The sequence below is a fragment of the Crocuta crocuta genome, unplaced genomic scaffold (assembly GCF_008692635.1).
Source record: "Crocuta crocuta isolate KB4526 unplaced genomic scaffold, BGI_CrCroc_1.0 scaffold276, whole genome shotgun sequence".
NCBI lineage: Eukaryota > Metazoa > Chordata > Mammalia > Carnivora > Hyaenidae > Crocuta > Crocuta crocuta.
In genome coordinates this window covers 2070915-2088813 of record NW_027531270.1, presented here as the reverse complement: position 1 = coordinate 2088813, position 17899 = coordinate 2070915, and the positions used below count along the sequence as shown (strand labels likewise).

At 47.4% G+C, this 17899-nt stretch overlaps 1 pseudogene; it reads left to right on the top strand.

Moving 5' to 3' along the window:
- The first annotated feature begins 417 nt into the window (after nt 1-417).
- Nucleotides 418-2190, top strand: LOC144237490 (cationic amino acid transporter 3 pseudogene; annotated as a pseudogene).
- The last annotated feature ends 15709 nt before the right edge of the window (nt 2191-17899 follow it).

Below are 17899 nucleotides of genomic sequence, written 5' to 3'. Positions count from 1 at the left end.
ATGAGGCTACATGACTTAAGTGAACTCAAATGGGATCGTGTCATGTGGTGTGTAAAAAGCAGTATGTTGGGAGGTATTTGGCACTTTTTCTGAGGGGAAATCAGGGTTGATTTTTCTGTGACGTTTTTCATATCAGTTCTGTGATATTGTGCTGCAATGGGTGACATGGGACTTCTGGGCTTTAGCTGGTTGGTTGAACACCATTATTCAGTAAATATTTATTGTTTATTTAGGCATTATGGAGGGATAGCACATACCAGATGAAATCTGAAGCAGAGCTTTCAAGCCCGAGTATCGAAACATGCAGCTGCACCACAACTGGGCTTGACTCAGTCTTACCGTAAGTGGTCCAAGAGTTGAGGCTCCTGGCCTTGCTACAGCTCTCTGATCTTGGAATCCTCTTCAATCTCAGCTAGAATGCTGCGTCAGGCACTTCATAGATTTGGTAATAAACTGCTACGCAGACCTACGCTGGAGGAACGGGTGGCTGAGGATGGCCCACTGAGAACACTGAACACTCTGGATTTAGTGACCCTGGGTGTGGGCAGCACAGTGGGTGTAGGTGTGTATGTCCTGGTTGGTGAGGTGGCTGGCAGTCAAGCAGGACCATCCATTGTGATCTGCTTTTTGGTGGCTGGACTAGCTTCTGTGTTGACCGGGCTGTGCTATGCAGAGATTAGTGCCCAGGTTCCCCATTCTGGCTCTGCATATCTCTACAGTTATGTCAATGTAGGTGAAATCTGGGCTTTCATCACTGGCTGGAACTTTATCCTCTCTTATGTTGCTGGCACAGCCATTGTAATCCAGGCTGGGACCTTGGCTTTTGACATTCTACTTGGGAACCAGAACACTCACACCCTCCATGAGAGCATCGCACAGCAAGTTCCCCGTGTCCTTACAGACCATCCAAATTTCTTTCTTGTGAGCCTTCTGTACTTCCTCATAGAATTGCAGACTCTGAGGTTTAGTCATTCTTTCCTGGTTATAAAAGTGATCACATTGGTGAAAATTTTGGTTCTTGGTTTTGTCATCATCTCTGGCTTCATTAAGGGGGACCTGCACAACTGGAAGCTCACAGACGAGGAATTGTTAAAGGCTGGACTCAATGACACCTCTACTTTGGGCCATATGGGCTCTGGAGGATTTCTACCTTTTGGCTTTGAGGGGATTCTCCATGGAGCGGCTGCCTGTGTCTATGCATTTATTGGTTTTGACAGTATTGTTACCAGAGTTGAAGAAGCCCAGAATCCCCAGCGTTCCATCCCCAGGGGCATTGTGATTTCACTCTTCATATGCTTTTTCTTGTATTTTGGTGTCTCTATGGCACTTACACTTATGGTGCCTTACTACAAGCTTCAACGTGGGAGTACCTTGCCTGAGGCATTTCTCCATATTGGTTGGGCCCCTGCCTACTATGTGGTAGCTTTTGGATTCCTTTGTAGTCTTTTGGCCAATGTCTTGGGATTTATGGTCCCCATACGTCAGATGATATATAAGATGGCACAGGATGATTTCCTGTTCCCTGCCCTTGACAGGATCCAAACCGGCACATGTGCCCCTCTCATGGCAAATGTGATCTTTGGCATTGTTGCACCAATCATGGCCTTCTTCTTTGGACTCACTGATCTTTTGGGCCTCAGTTCAATTGGGACCCTGCTTACTCACAGCCTGGTGGCTACTTGTGTTCTCATCCTCCGATATAAGCCTGAAAGGAAGAATGGGGAAAACGAAGCAGAGGAAGAGGATGCATCTGCAGCAGAGCAGCTGACTCTACAGGAACTATTTTTTCCACTCAGCTCCACCCCCACTCCACTCTCTGCCCAGGTTGTCCGAGTTTGCTCCTCACTGCTTGCTCTGTTGATCATTCTTCTTTGCCTGGTGCTGACCCAGTGGCCAGTTCTGCTTTCTGGATACCCAGTGTGGATTTCCGTGGTTGTGCTGCTCCTAGTGCTCATCACTGGGCTCACTGGGGTCATCTGGAGACAGCCACAGAGCTCCAGTCCCCTTCCCTTTAAGGCCCCTGCTCTGCCTGTCCTCCCACTACTGAGCATCTTTGTGAATGTTTACCTTATGATGCAGATGACAGGTGGCACCTGGGCCCGATTTGGTGTCTGGATGCTGATTGGGGTTGCTGTCTACTTTGCCTATGGGGTCCAGTACAGCATGTTCACGGAATCCAACCTAAGTTAGGGCCAAAACTATAGAACTTGAACTCAACAGTGCTAGTACCCATTTTCTTTTTTTTTTTTTTTTTTGAGATTATCATACTTGAATGCAGTCTGGTCTGCACAATAATGGATAGTACTCTTGATCACATGGAAATCTGGGCCTCCCATGGATTGTTTGTGGGAGAACACTAATTCAGTACTTATTGTAAAAGGAAGGATGTGGCTTTGCTCCTTCTCCTCCCCTCCTTTTTATTATTCTACTTGCCATTTGTATCTGTAACTACTTACAGGGTCAAAAATTATTATTAAAAGAAACTAGAAAAAGTGTTTTCATTTCTGTAATTAAATATTTAGTAGTGGGGGAAGATGGGTGGTTGTACTGCTTGGATAGCTCAGATAGTAGAGCATGTTGACAATCTCAGGGGGGTGAGTTTGAACCCTGTGTTGGGTGTTGGCTGAGATTAGTTAAAATAATATCCAGTAGCAGAATTACTGGATCATATGGTAGTTTTATATTTAATTTTTTTGAGGAACTTCCATCCTATTTTCCATAGAGGCTGCACCAATTGACATTCCCACCAACAGTGCATGAGGGTTCCTTTTTCTCCACATCCATATTCTTTTTTTTTTAGCCAGTCTGTCAGGTATAAAATGATATCTCATTGTTCTGTTAATTTATGTTTCCCTGATGATTAGTGATGTTGGGTATTTTTTCATATGTCTGCTGCCCATCTCTATGTCTTCTTTGAAAAAAATGTCTATTCAGGTCCTGTATCCATTTTTACATCGGATTGTTTTGTTTTTAGTGTTCTTTATTTTTCTGTATTTGGGGCATTGTCCCCTTATTGGATATATCATTTGCAAATATTTTCTCCCATTTAATAGGTTGCCTTTTTTTTTTCTTGGCTGATGGTTCCCTTTTACATGTAAAAGCTCCTTAAATAAATTTGAAAAGATATATGCACTCCTATATTTATTGTGGCACTATTTTTTAACTTTATTTAGAGAGAGAGAGGGAGCATGAGCAGGACAGGGACAGAGGAAGAGGGAGAGAGAGGGTGCCAAGCAGGTTCCACACTGTCATCATGGAGCCTGATGTAGGCTCGATTTCATGAACCATGAGGTGACTACCTGAGCTGATACCAAATTAATGCGTTTTTAAGGGATCTTTTGATGGTTTTTAAGAGTTAATGACAAAATATATGGGACCTATAGTTCCAGAGACCGGGTGCAATAGGCAGTGGAACAATGTTACCAGGTAAGCATTTGAGAGTTTTCTTCAGGCTTTGAGGGTTTGTATACCTCATCCCCAATCAGAATGTGTGATAAAGAGAGGCCCATATTGAAAGAAAACAGATTGAGATTGAACATGAGGAAGAATTTTCTGAGATTATGGGGTGACTGGGGAAGACTGGAGGGTGCAGGCTCTCTAGCTGTGTGCATGGTTGTTTCATTGGATTTGGAAGGCCCCAGGTGAGCTTCTGCCCCCTAAAGGTAAACGTACCAAATGAACTTTTGTATCCCAAGAATTCTCCAGTCAACTCCTGAAATTAAAGTGTGGGTAGGGCATGTAGTATACATAAGGTGGTGAGGCATGGCAATAATGAATAACAGAGGAAAAACCAATATAAATAGAGCAACAGCAATACGGGCTCCCTTCTGAGACAGACAGGATAGGGCATGTATCTCAGGGAAGGCCAGAGCAGATTCTGGTGCCAGAGTTGACATTAGTGTGAGTGAATATGGCCAGATTTTCCCAAGAGCTTTGTTCAAAAGATGGAGGAACAGAAGATGGAGGCAGAGGAAGGAAGAGGGCCCCATTATCCCCTCTGGATTCACTGGATTAGGGGCTGAGAAGGGGAGGATTCAGTCAGAATCATGGTCTCCATTAACTGCTTTGCTTTCATACTTTAACCCTTTTCAACCACAATTGAAGTGACTGAAAATAGAGTGTATATTTCCAATAACTTCCCTGATCCTCCATTCCAGATCATGTGAATTTATCCTGTCACGTCTCCCTGGCGCAGATACTCATCTCCTTCAAGGGAATGCCTTTCAGTCCCAAGTCCCTCCAAGAACAGGCTCTGCAACAGCAAAGCAGCATGTGTATTGGGGAGTTCTCCCTCACACCTGAACTCACGTTGTTTTCCTAGAGAAAAGCGGTCTGCCTCCCTCCTCACTCCCCTCCTTTCTTCTCATCCCTCCTTATCAGGACTGTTTCTTCTATAACCACCTGGTTGCATTGGGGATACTGTTCTATATATTTCACTCCCTCTACTCTTGTTTCTTCAGTCTTTTGATTTTCCCCCTGCAACCTCTCTCTTCTCCCTCCCACCCTGCTTGGTCAGTTTTCCTGCTTTTAATCTGGGGTACTTCACTTTCTGTGTTTCCTGTCAACCTTTTCCATCTATGATTCCAACCATGAACAGATGGGGAGAGGAGTTTTATGGGCAGCATCAGTGAAGGAGTGGGGGTCAGACATCAGGTAGAACCTGATAGGCACTAACAAGGTGGCCTATGTGTCTCATCACCCATATTCCCTAATAGATGGGACTCTGCCTCACATGACAGAGACTTAAATAAAACTGGTTAGATTAAGAGGCCAAGAAGCACTCTTTGCCTGATGTCTAGCCTTAACAATATTCTAATTACAAGGAATCATTGAAAATGGGAGATTTGTCTGGAGATATTGGCATCCCCAAGTATATCCTCTATCCTTACAGTGATAAGGAAAGTAGAGCCATCCAGTACTTCCAGAACAAGTTCACAGTTAACCTCATAGAATGAGATAAGCTCAGGGTTTTAAGGAACAATTTTTTTTTATCTTAGCCACATAGAACTGGTCAAAGTGGTATTGGAATTACACATTGTCAGGAGTCCATCATAATTGTTCGATGTTCAAGTAATCATATGCTCTTGAGGTCCTTTTATTATCCACAGGTAGCAGCATGAATATAATCTATATACATGAGCTGTTGTGGGAATTTTTCTGATGTTTACCTCAAGGTGCTTAGCTTATGCAAACAAATATTAAAGATAGTTCATCAGAACTAGATTTTAACATCCACACAAGTGTGTTAACAAGACAAATTTTCTCTCTAAAATCATCCTCATTTCCAAAGAGAGCCAAGTTGAGACTACTTCACTTGAAAAAAATGTCTAGTTTTAACAGAGTTCCCTTAATTATTTATATAAGCTCAGCAAGAATAGACGTTAACCTTATAGAATCTTTCAATTTGCTTCACTGGACACTTCATAAGGTTTTGTAGACTCTGGGTCTGGAGTTCTCTTGTCCAGCCAGAAAGCAGGACATAGGATTAAAAACGTGAGAGAAGCTAATGTCTGGGAGGAGACTAGAGCCTCAAGTAAGGGTCTTGCTCCATTTTTATTAGGATCAGAAGGCTTAAAACCATGGTGATGGATGTGCACAAAGAGACAGTGAAACCATGAACATTAATTAATGGATGTGAGTGAAAGGAAGGTATGTGGTGTTAGGGGTTTGGGTCAATACAAAACAAAATCCTGGTGCCAGGTGGAAGGTTGTTTACAGCAGATGTGAGGCACCGCCTCTGTTTACCTAAACTGGCATAGGGGATAAGAAAGAGCATCCTACCTCAGGGTCAACAAGTCACCTTTCTTTTGCTAATTAGCTCTGCTCTGGACAGCTTTGCCCTGTTGCAGTCTATAGCCCTATTTATCTGTTTACCTCATTTGGTCCTTCCTGTGAAAGGAGGCAGGTNAATCTTATTTACCTCATCTTGGATGTTTTCATCCTGAGATTCCCTACTCCTATACCTTTGTCCTATACTGGGGGCCTTTGTCCCATTTGTCTTATTTTGGGGGGCTGTGCCCCATCTACCACATCTTGTTTACCCAAACATGGGTGTGTTCATCCTATGGCATTCTAACTCGTTTGTGTCTTAATAACCCATCGTTCAGACTCAGGATTCCTAAGCTTATTCCCCACAGTAAGGAATCTCTAGATTGAATTTTTAAATATAGTTTATCGTCAGATTGGTTTCCACATAACACCCAGTGCTCATCCCAACAAATGCCCTCCTCCATGCCCATCCCCCNTCTAGAGTCTCCTGATTTGTTCATTTTAGCCACTCTGACCGGCGTGAGGTAGTATCTCAGTGTGGTTTTGATTTGTATTTCCCTGATGAGGGATGCTGAGCATCATTTCATGTGTCTGTTGGCCCCTTGAAATCAGGAACACGGCAGGGATGTCCACTTTCACCACTGTTGTTTAACATAGTGCTGGAAGTCCTAGCATCAGCAATCAGACAACAAAAGGAAATAAAAAGCATCAAATTTGGCAAATATNACTACAAAGCTGTCATCATGAAGACAGTTGGTATTGGCACAAAAACAGATACACAGACCAATGGAATAGAACAGAGAACTCAGAATTGGACCCAAAAGTATACAGCCAACTAATCTTTGACAAAGCAGGAAAGAGTATCCAATGGATAAAAGCCTCGCTAACAGATGGTGCTGGCAGAACTGGACAGCAACATGCAGAAGAATTAACCTAGATCGTTTTCTCACACCATAAAAATAAACTCAAAATGGATAAAGGACCTGAATGTGAGAAAGGAAATCATCAAAATCCTAGAGGAGAAAGCAGGAAACAACCTCCTTGACCTCAACCGCAACAATTTCTTACCTGACACATCCCCAAAGGCAAAGGAATCAAGAGCAAAAATGAACTATTGGGACCTCATCAAGATAAAAAGCTTCTGCACAGCAAAGGAAACAATCCATAAAACTAATAGGCAACTGATGGAATAGGAAGATAGTTGCAAATGACATATCAGATAAAGGGCTAGTATCCAAAATCTATAAGAAACTCACCAAACTCCACATGAGAAAAACAAATAATCCAGTGAAGAAATGGGCAGGAGAAGATATGAACAGACATTTCTCCAAATAGGAATCTCTAGATTGAACTTTTAATCGCCTCTCAAGGCCAGAATCTAAGCCAAATACCTGCCATCAGACTTGCTTGCAATACGTGTAGATTTGGGTCAATTCCTCTTCTTGAGGTTCCCCAAATATCCTGAGGTTTCCTGCACCTGCCTGCCAGTAAGTGACATTCTTTTTTGTTTTTTAATGTTTATTATTTTTGAGAGAGAGAGAGAGGGCAAGCAGGGGGGGGCAGAAAGAGAGGGAGACACAGAATCTGAAGCAGCTCCAGGCTCTGGGATGTCAGCACAGAGCCGGATGCAGGCTCGGACTCACAGACTGGGAGATCATGACCTGAGCTGAAGTTGGACGCTTAACTGACTGAGCCACCCAGGTGCCCAGGAAGTGACATTCTTTAATCACTTGTAAGGCTGCTGGGAACTCTGTAAGCAAGGTAGCCAGCCATTTCCAAGGGGTTTTATTAGCTCCATAAACCTTAATTCCTTAATGCTGTCTGGTCATGTCTGAGTTTATGCATCTCTCTCTCAAATACGACATTAAGTCAGAGCCTTGGTAAAGTAACCAATGTTTCCAATGGTGTCCTGTTAAAAAGAGAACAAATTCTTTTTGAACTTATACAAACAATGCAATTGCCATGAAAGAGAATATTCACTGACAGTTTCTGAACTCTGAGGGTTTAGGTAGAGAGAAAGTTAAATGTTCCAATTTGTTCACAAAGGAATAGTTTATCATGTTTCATAAGTCATAGATATATTAAGAGAACGTTTCTTTCTATCTGGAAGTGTCAACATAAAAGCTAGCAATGTTTCAAACAAGAGGCCTAAAAACTATAACCATCTTCTTGATTTCATTCAGCCACACATTATTAATTCTTGTTCTGTCTGAATGCAGCTTTTCCATTATTTATTTATTTATTTTGAGGGAGACAGAGCACAGCAGGGAAGGGGCAGAGAGAGAGAGATGGGGACAGAGGATCTAAAGTGGGCTCCATGGTGACAACAGAGAGCCCGATGCAGGGCTCAGACTCATAGTTTTGTGAGTCAAAGTCGGATGCTTAACTAACTGAGCCATCCAGATGCCCCCACAGTATAATTGTTTAATAAAACACAAAGCATGTTTACCAATAGTCACAAACATCTTCATTTTCTATGCAGTAAGAATCAAAAGCAGATAAACCTCCATTCAGTAATCAATGCTTTAGTGTTCTATCTTACGTGGAAAAGACTTAGATAACCAATTTATCATTCAGTTTAGCACTACATTAAAATTTCAGTTTACCAGTGACTTTGACATCTATAAACCTTTTTCTGTAGTCAACATACCTGTTCTTACAATTACCCATGAAAAATTTATGAGATAGACACAATTAACCATCATTTTAACTCACCTTTTTGCTGACAAATTACAAAGGAAATAACACAAGCTCCTTTAACCTTTACCAAACATTAGCAGCATAAAAGTTTTATACTTAATTCTGATAATACTAAAGACATGTCTATTTTAAATAAACCAATAAACTTAAATTAGCTTTAATAAGTAATATGTTGCACCTGTCACCCCTAAAATCAGTCAATTTGTTCAGCATTGTCAGTTTTTCCCTGGGGCACTTGGTGGGAAGTCTAAAGTGGGCAATTTACGTCCATGGTAGCCCGCGGTCCCTTTCATGTTGATTTGGGAGGGATTTAGCTTGAACCTCATGAGGAAGGGGCCCAACAGCTTGAGTTGCTTTTTGCATCTTGATGGTGAGGGTAGGAGAAGCATGTACCCACAATGCCCAGGCACTTAGGATGAAACCTATTAAGTAAGCAGTGCCCATACTGCACCTGGCTGGTGCAGAAAGTGGAGGAGGAGGGGAGGCAGAGGTGCCAGTGTCCTGTCAGAAAGGCCAAAGACAGGGCACCTGGGTGGCTCAGTTGGTTAAGCGTCAACTTCGGCTCAGGTCATGATCTCATAATCTCACGGCTCGTGGGTTTGAGTGTCAGGCTCTGTGTTGACAGGTCTGAGCCTGGAGCCTGCTTCGGATTCTGTTTCTCACTCTCCTCCTGACCCTCCTCTGCTTGTGCTCTGTCTCTCTCTCAAAAATTAAAAAAAAAAAAATGAAAAAAAGGCCAGAGGCAGATCCAAAGTTGGGACTATCATTCCTCTATTCTCTTGGTTCTCTCTCTCTCTTACAAAATATGTGTTCATTATTCTTTTTCTGATTGCTTTCTGGTCCTTTGCACCATATATTTAAAATGGGCTTCCTTCGGGAACAGAAGGAGAGTACCGTCTTCCTAGGCAAAAGTTCAGAAAGAACATAGAAGAAACAAAATATGACTACAGGAAGCCCAGAGTACCTCTGTTGGCATCACTTTTCTCCCAAAAATTGGCCTTTACTGACTGAAACAAATGGCTTCCTAGTTTCTGGTTCCTCTCCCAAAGTCAGAGTTCCAGTGACTGAACCAAAGAGCTCCCTGAATAAACTGAGAAGCCACACCCAAACCCCCTCTTTGGAGGCAACCCAGTGGAAGGAAGAGATGCAAGACAGCCATTTCCTAGCCATATTCCTCAGAGCTGAACGTTCATGGCAAGGTGATGTTGCAATAAAAGTGATCTTTTTCTTAGTTATGGATTCCCTGCTGTAGTCCTTCCACTTATTCAAAATTCAATGGGTTACTTGGCAGGATAGATATAGAACTTCCTATTATATACAACAATCCACCCCCCAACACACACAGACACCAAAACAGATCTTTTCCAAATTACAAATAATTTGATGATTATTCAAGTCCCTTTTAGTTTTACCCAAAAGTCTTGTCTTTCTCATGCAAGAAGCATGGTCAATGAAACAAAAACACACAGTGCTTCATGAATGGGAAACTCGTGTCAGTGAGCACTCTGAAGCAGTGTGCACTCCGAAGCAGAAGTCCAGAAGCTCCTCAGCTTCCCCAATGCTCCTTTCCTTTCCACTTCAAACAAAAAGTGTATTAGCAACTAATGGGGCGCCTGGGTGGCTTAGTTGGTTAAGCGTCCGACTTTCGCTTAGGTCACGATCTCACGGTTCGTGGGTTCAAGCCCCGCGGTTGGGCTCTGTGCTGACTGTCAGCTCGGAGCCTGGAGCCTGTTTCAGTCTGTGACTCCCTCTCTCTCTGACCCTCCCCTGTTCACGCTGTCTCTCTCCTAGAAATAAATAAAACATTAAAAAAAAAAAAGTGTATTAGCAACTAATGCCAGTGGAGAATCAACAGACAGCTTCTCTAAGACAAAAAATAGTCTGGGTTACTATAGGAATCAATCCCTCAGATTCCCTCCCTGAGAAGAACTAGCCTGGAGCAGCTAACCTCCTGAGGTTCTTCAAGGTACTAGATGAGGAAACAAAGGAGGAAGCCCTGGCCGGCCACCTGCCAACTGCTCCACCTTGGGATTACTGAGAAAATGGACAACACGGGGTCAAAAGCTTCTGGCTGGCTTGCCAAAATTTGTTACCAAAACCCAAGTTCAGCTGCCCATGCATTGAAAAGCAAACACTAAAAGACCAGTTTTGATGGGAAAAGAAGATGAGCTTCATTCAGGAGGTGAGCCACGTGGTTTGGAGGTGGTGGTAGAGGCAGACTCTTGTCTAAAGGCCAATTCTGAGGTTTCTGCCAGGCCCAAGGCTTAAAAAAATTTTTTTTACATGTTTGTTTATTTTTGAGAGAAACAGAGCATAAGCCAGGGAGGGGCAGAGAGAGAGGGAGACAGAGAATCTAAAGCAGGTGTCCTGGTGTCATGAGCTGGGCTGGGTGGAGGTGGGTGGTGGGGAGGATACCTCCTCAGCTTAGGGAGGACTCCAGGCTCAGGTCCTGTCTTAGAGTGTATTCTCTCCAGGTGACCCAGAGAGGAAGGGAAGAGAATGTGGAACAGACTCTTCAGATCAGTTGCCACAACTATGGTGGTGGTGTGTGAAGCCGCCTGGCACCACAGGTGACCCTGCAAACATTTACGCCAGCCGAGCTTCCTAAACTCGGATCCTAAACTTCAGGATCAAGCAATCGCTCCTCTGCTCCACAGCCACAGGAGCAGGGTCCTACTACCTGGACCCTGAAGTCCGAGCCCTTCACGATTCAGGATTCGATAGGTTCCCACACCAGGACCACTGTATGTGCCCATGTCCTATGGACATACCCCCTCCGGGCCCTGCCCGCAGAGACCCTGCCCACCTGTTACTTCCACCCCCTGCAAAACTTCCCTCGCTCGCAGGATTGTCAGCCCTTGGTCTTCTTCACTGTGGGAATCCCCTCCTGCCACCCCGCTCCATCTCTCAAGGGAGGATGGCTCCCTGGTCAGTGTCAGACACACCTGGGTCTATCTCCCATCCTCACCTGTGCCCTTGGGTGACCTCGGGCAACTAGGCAGTCCCTATCTCTTCATCCGACACATGGCCCAACTACAGCTCCCCCTCCCGCGAAGTTCGAGGACTCACACACACTGAGCGCTTCCTCAGCACACCTGGCAGGGTTGACGTTCCTTCAACTAACTGCCACTGTCACCAATATCGCCCCTGAAACCTTGCAGGGTAGGCCAAAGAGGAAAGATCAACGTGCACGGAGGGGTGGACCCTGCATGCTACCCAGGTTTCAGGATTCTGTCACCAGCCAAAATCCCTATAACAGTGGATTCTGAGTACCTACAGCATTCCAGGCACTTTAATGGGCACTAGGACATGTGATTCTATTTTGGATGACACCCATTTTAGAGACGTGGCAACTGAGGGTCCCCAAAGCAGGTCACGTGATGGGTGAGAGCCAGACTAGACCACTGCTGACGGTGGACAAGGGGACAGATGCCATTCCTTAATGACCCCCCCTGCTCTCTCAAGCCCTCCATTTAGCCATCTGGGGAAGTCCAGCACCCACTCATTGGTGCCGGCGTACCTGCGAGCAGCTGGAACATGCCCTGGTTCTCCACCTCGATCACCAGGTCGAAATGGGAGCAGTCACTCAGAGTGACCACCTCATCGGCCCCGCCAGGAATGAGTCTGTTGATCCGGAGAGGCAGTTCCAAAGTCTGGCCCATGCATGCCTCTACCTGGCATGGTGCGAATTCCATGCCTCTGGGCTCCATCATGTACACCTGGAGGACAGGGGCGTGGATTGGGGTCATCGGACTCCATGGGAAAGGGAGGGCTGAGCCGCTGCACACTGGGCACTAAGGACACGCCAGCGAGAAGACTGAGCTGGGGGGACATGTGTGCTGGGGACTGTGGTGAACTAGGGGACAGAGCGGTCAGGGAAAGCCCCTCTGGTAAGGTGAACTCAGCCCTGAGAGCCAGGTCAGAGGCAGCCAGACAGAATGAAGGGGGAAAACATTCAGGAAGAAGAGATAGCCAGTGCAAAGGTCCTGAGACGTGTACCAGCTCAGCTTGCTACAGGGACATAAAGAAGGCCACAATGCAGGGCGACGGAGGCATCCTCACCCAAAGATGACACCTGTATAAAACAAAACTTGCCACCTTCCAGGTTCTGTTCTAAAAACACTGCTAATTCATTCAAAGCTCTCAGGCTCTTTGTTGAGGTTTGTTTAGCCACATCTACTTGATGAAAAAACCTGGATGGTGGGTCTGGACGCGACAGACTGGCCTCTGGGGCCTTTACACAGCCTCTCAAGGAACTGTCCTCAGGCTGCTGACTGAGCAACTGGATGAAAGGTAGTACATTCACTGAGACTAAAGCAGCTCAGGGGGGAGGGAGAAGGTGGTCACAGTTCACACATTTGACAATGATGCTGTCGCTGAAAGCATCTTGGTTGTAACCGAGACCACTTGTGTATGTGAGAATGAGATCGCTCTTTATTTTTTTATTTATTTTTTTTAAATGTTTTATTTATTTCCAGGAGAGAGAGAGAGAGAGAGAGACAGCGTGAGCAGGGGAGGGTCAGAGAGAGAGGGAGTGACAGATTCTGAAACAGGCTCCAGGCTCTGAGCTGGCAGTCAGCACAGAGCCCGATGCGGGGCTTGAACCCACGAACCGCGAGATCGTGACCTAAGCGAAAGTCGGACGCTTAACCGACTAAGCCACCCAGGCGCCCCGAGATCGCTCTTTAGACAGGAGTGCACACGTGTGCACCTGTGTGTGTATCTACCTGGATCCAGATAAAAGGACCAGAACAACCTGTCCACCTGGGTCCCAAACAACGTAAGAGCAGGTTGAGAGGACACACTGTGTTTGGAGCTTTGACTTCTGCCCTAAGTGAAGTGATAGAGGCAGTGGAGGTCGGGGTCAGGAAGTCAGAAGGCGTGGCTGGCAGTGCCTCCGCTGCAGGGGACTCCCACCCACCACCCATGGCCCTTGCTACATGAGTCAGTCCTGCAACAACCTGGGGTCAACAGCCAGGTGTTGGGCCCCTGTACAGGGAAGGAGAGGAGTCCAAGCCAGGTTTCACAGATTATGATGTCTCCCCTTCACTGGGAATTTACCAGCACTCCGCAGCACTTCTGACTGGGAGACTCATTCCTTTCGGGTCTGAGGACTTTTCTAGAATGACTCCTTTGGTTATCTCATGTCTTCTGTGTTCTCTGATCTCCCTTCCAGAAACTCTAACTATGCTGACACTGGCCCTTCTGGTCTCATCTATCCCCCTGCCTGCTGTGACATGACCTCCTCAAGGGCGGGACTGGGGACTGACCCCTAGTCCCCCCCTTCCCCTCCCCCAACACCCAGTAGAAGACTGAGGGCTGGGTGCGAGAAGGTGGGCTACAGACCACAATCCTGAGCTGCTGCCCACCCCCAACCCCACCTGCCCCCCGAGCTGTCCGAGGCCCTGAGGTCTCACCTTCATCTCCCGGAAATGTTACGGGTTCTGCATATCATGTGCCTGGATCACACTGAGTCCAATTTCACTGCCTGTGGTCATCACACCCTTGACAGTGACTGTGGCCACCATGTAGCTTGATGATCAGCTGAAGTTCCTGATCCCTCCATGGGCCTGGGGAAGAAACCGTCACATCAGCCAGCCTGCTTGGTCTCTCTTTCTCTGTCTGTCTCTTCCTGTCACACACTCATGCTCACCTCTGACTCACACGGTCAGTGGCCTCTCAGCACCCAGCTGGAGGCCGCCTCCCCACCTCGTTCTCTACTGGGTCTCATTTCTGGTCCTCATATTCTGGGGGCCTGTGGCTGACACACACGCACGCGCATGCCTGTGACACCGATCCCAGACTGGTGACACCTCCAGACCTGAGTGGGAGCCCCCTGGGCCACACGGCTAGGTGCAGGGCTGCTCTCCCTCCCGGCATATACCCCTCCCACTGCTTGTCATCCCCCTGAAGTACAGGCAGCCCAGCCGCTCGCCACTTTGGGGGCCAGCACCCCAGAAAGGCCAGGATGGGGACACATGTGGGTGAGCAGGCAGCAGGTGCTGGTGACAGTCATCACTGGCAAGGAGACAGCGGGGATGGTGTTGGTCCCAATGGGAGTCGGTCAGTGCCTGCTGACTGAGGCCAGGTGGGACCGAGAACACTTGATATATGACAATGAGAACTGTTCTCTCCTTGAATTTCAAATTCTTCTCCAAGGATATTGACACTGCTTTTGGGAACCTTTTTTTTTTTTTTTTTAAAAAAACAAATGCATGCTGAAGTTAAATCTGTGCTCCAGGTTTTCTTTATTTTGCTTCCTGGTCTGTCATTCTGGTTTTTGTTTTTGTTTTTGTTTTTGTTTTCTGATTACTAAAATGCAATGCTGTGATAGAAACCCCACAAAATAGAAAAAGCATAAAAACTCCTGGATTTTAAATTCTCTCCAACCACTAGAAGGTAACAGTATTAGACACAGATTAGTCAAAAATCCCCAATCCCACGGAAACACCTAAAGGAATGTACCCAGCTGGGGGGGGGGGGCACAGTTACCTGTATTGTGTACTGATAGGCACCTGTCTTTGGTTGCCACGGAAACATAAGATGCTTGGATAGAGGGTGACGGGGATGTGAATTTCTACTTCCCACTGGTTCCACACAGGCACCCTCAATGTGTGGACTCCTCCATCCTACAAGGGGGTGAGGGCACTGCATGTCTCCATGACGACCTGATCATCAGAAGTTTTTGCACTCAGCCAGACCCCTACCCCTCCCTGGAGATCAGGTCACAAGGAGATGCTGTGATTGTCAGGGAGCACACCCTACAGCCTCCTGTTTCCATGGAGATGGCTTTCCATGGCTCTGTAACAGCCACTCAAGTAGATGCTGCCTGACTGCATCCTCACAGCACATCAGATAGAATGATATGGTTATCCCACTTTACAGGTGGGAAAACTGAGGCACAGGGCATGAAAGCAACTTGCCCAGAAGCCCTCGGAGCTCAAGTGATAGACTGTTAGGAATTGCTGCCTGACCCACAGACCATTCTTTCTGCTGCTCTAGCCACCTCCTCTCACAGTTCTGGGAATGGTTTTGTGCAGGGTCGGAGAACACTCATGCCAATCTCCCAATCTGTAGAAAACTGCTCACACCTAAAACTGACCAGCCTTTTAAATAAAGGGGGAAAATGAGACTTCGAAGGACCCAAGCAGCCACAACAGCCAAAGGGATCTGCACACGGCCCAGCATGGTTTCCCCAATAGGGCTCTGCCCCAGTCCCAGAAACACGGGCTCACCTTCACAGGGGCTGGCGAAGGGCAGAGGAAGAGGGCCACCCAGTGTGGGGATGGGGGCAGAGAAAGCCCAAAGCCCCACCACCAGACAGCCCTCGTGAGCCCAGATGGGAGATGACCCCCACAGGAACCATGAGAGCAGTGCACAGGCTGAGCCAGGGGCCCTGACTCCCCAGGGCTCATGTCCAGCCAGGGAAGGTGCAGGGAGTGGGGGTGCCCACTTACCTGGTCCACTATAGAGGTGAGGGCTGCCTCAACGGCTGTCTGGCCCTTCTTTGTCGCCCGGACATGATGGTACAAGACATTCTGGGAAGAAGCGAGCACCTCAAAGAACTTGGGAGGTAACATGGTGTCAATGTGGATATTCTGGAAGGGGGGCAGGATGGGTGAGAGAGGCGCTTCTGGGAAGAGTCCAGAAGGAGAGAGGTGACCCAGAAAGGAGAGAGGGTGGCCAGGCGACGGGGCCGCTGAGGCTCTGAGCTGGGGGCAAAGCCCCAGAATGGAGCTCTGACCACTCCAGCCTTTGAGCCCTCCCTGTGCCCCCCTGCATGGCCCGAGGACCCAGTGCTCCTGCTGTGATCACCCACGTGCTGCTCAGGCCCATGTCAGCCTTCTCAGACCCTGAGGTCCCAGCAAGAAAACCACTAAACACCAAACCACAAAAAAGGTCGTCAACATCCATGAGAGCTTTCTCCCCTCCACTCCCAAAAAAAGGGTGACCGACAGGTCTTTGCTCAGTAACACGAGGAAAGTGATGACCGGCAAAGCTGCCTAAGGGGGGACCTTGCCTCCTTCTAAAACCTCAGAAGCCACCACAAGGCCCCAGATGGTCCGCCTGAGGATCCTGGAAACCTCTCATGAAGGAACAAAATGTGCCAAGACTCCTCTCTCCCTGCCTCTGTCTAGAGCCAGAAAGCCAATGGAGGGTGGCCTTGGTCCCCTGGGACTTCCAGGTAGAGTTATAGGCATTCCTAGCCCCACAGGGAAAGGTCAGGATGTGCTCCCTGATCCTGTGCAGAACAGGGAAAGACAGATCCTCGGCAGAATAAGGGGAAGTCTCAGGCTAACGATGAGGGAGCAGGAAGGTAGCTGGTGGACTCTGCTTACCCATCACTGCCTCTGTGGGCTGTGCTGCCTGTGGCTTCCTCTCTCCGCTCCAGCCCTACAGGGAGAGGGCCACGGGTGCAGACTCACAGGCTCACAAAGTCTTGAGAGGCACCCGGGATCCCACAGCACTGTCTCCCATGGACCCAGCGGCACCACCGGGGACCACTGGACTTGGCCTGCCCGCGTGGGGGCCCTGATGCTTTGGGCACTGCTCTGGGGGACACATTCCCACATGGGGATACCCCTCCAGGCCCCAAGGCAGGATCTCACGTCAGGCAGGTAGACATTGTTGCTAGACTTGTCAAGCACGTCACTGGTGATTTCATACAGGCGTCCAGTCTCCAGCACCCACCTGGCCCCCAGGCTGAACTGTGAACCCTACAAAACAGGCAAGCAACAAAGCCTGACCACTGGGCCACAGCGGCGGGCAGCTGAGGAAGAGGATGGTGCCAGGCACCACCCCCCCCGAGGCCCCACAACCACTCACCTGCTCTCCTCCAAGGAGAAAGAAGAGCTGCTAATCGTGGTGACCTCTAATGTCCACCATTAACCTGAGCCCTCAGAACCTGAGGTTATCTCTCAGACTCCCCAGGACCAGCCTCCACATCCCATACTCACTGCTCAAGGCCTCATTCAGACTTGATCAGATGGTCCACGGACAGTCTAGACTGAATCCACAGTAGGTCTATGCTCTGAATCCACAGTCTACATCTGAATCCACAGTACATCTACACTCTGAATCCACAGCGAGTCTACATGTGAATCCACAATAGCTCTACATTCTGAATCCATAGTATGTCTACACTCTGAATACATGGTGAGTCTACATCTGAATCCACAGTAGGTCTACACTCAGAATCCGCAGTGTATCTATGATTCAAATCCAAAGTGAGTCTACCTCTGAATCCAGAGTGAGTCTATGCTCTTAATCCACAGGATTCTACCCACTGAATCCCAGTAAGTAATGCTCGGGATCCACAGGTCTTCTCTCTGAGCCCTGGCACTCAGCGTTCTAGCTGTGTGAGCAGCCCTCCCTCCCACGCTCCAGCTATGTTCCAACATGAGGTGCCACATCAGCTGCTTGCTGACCC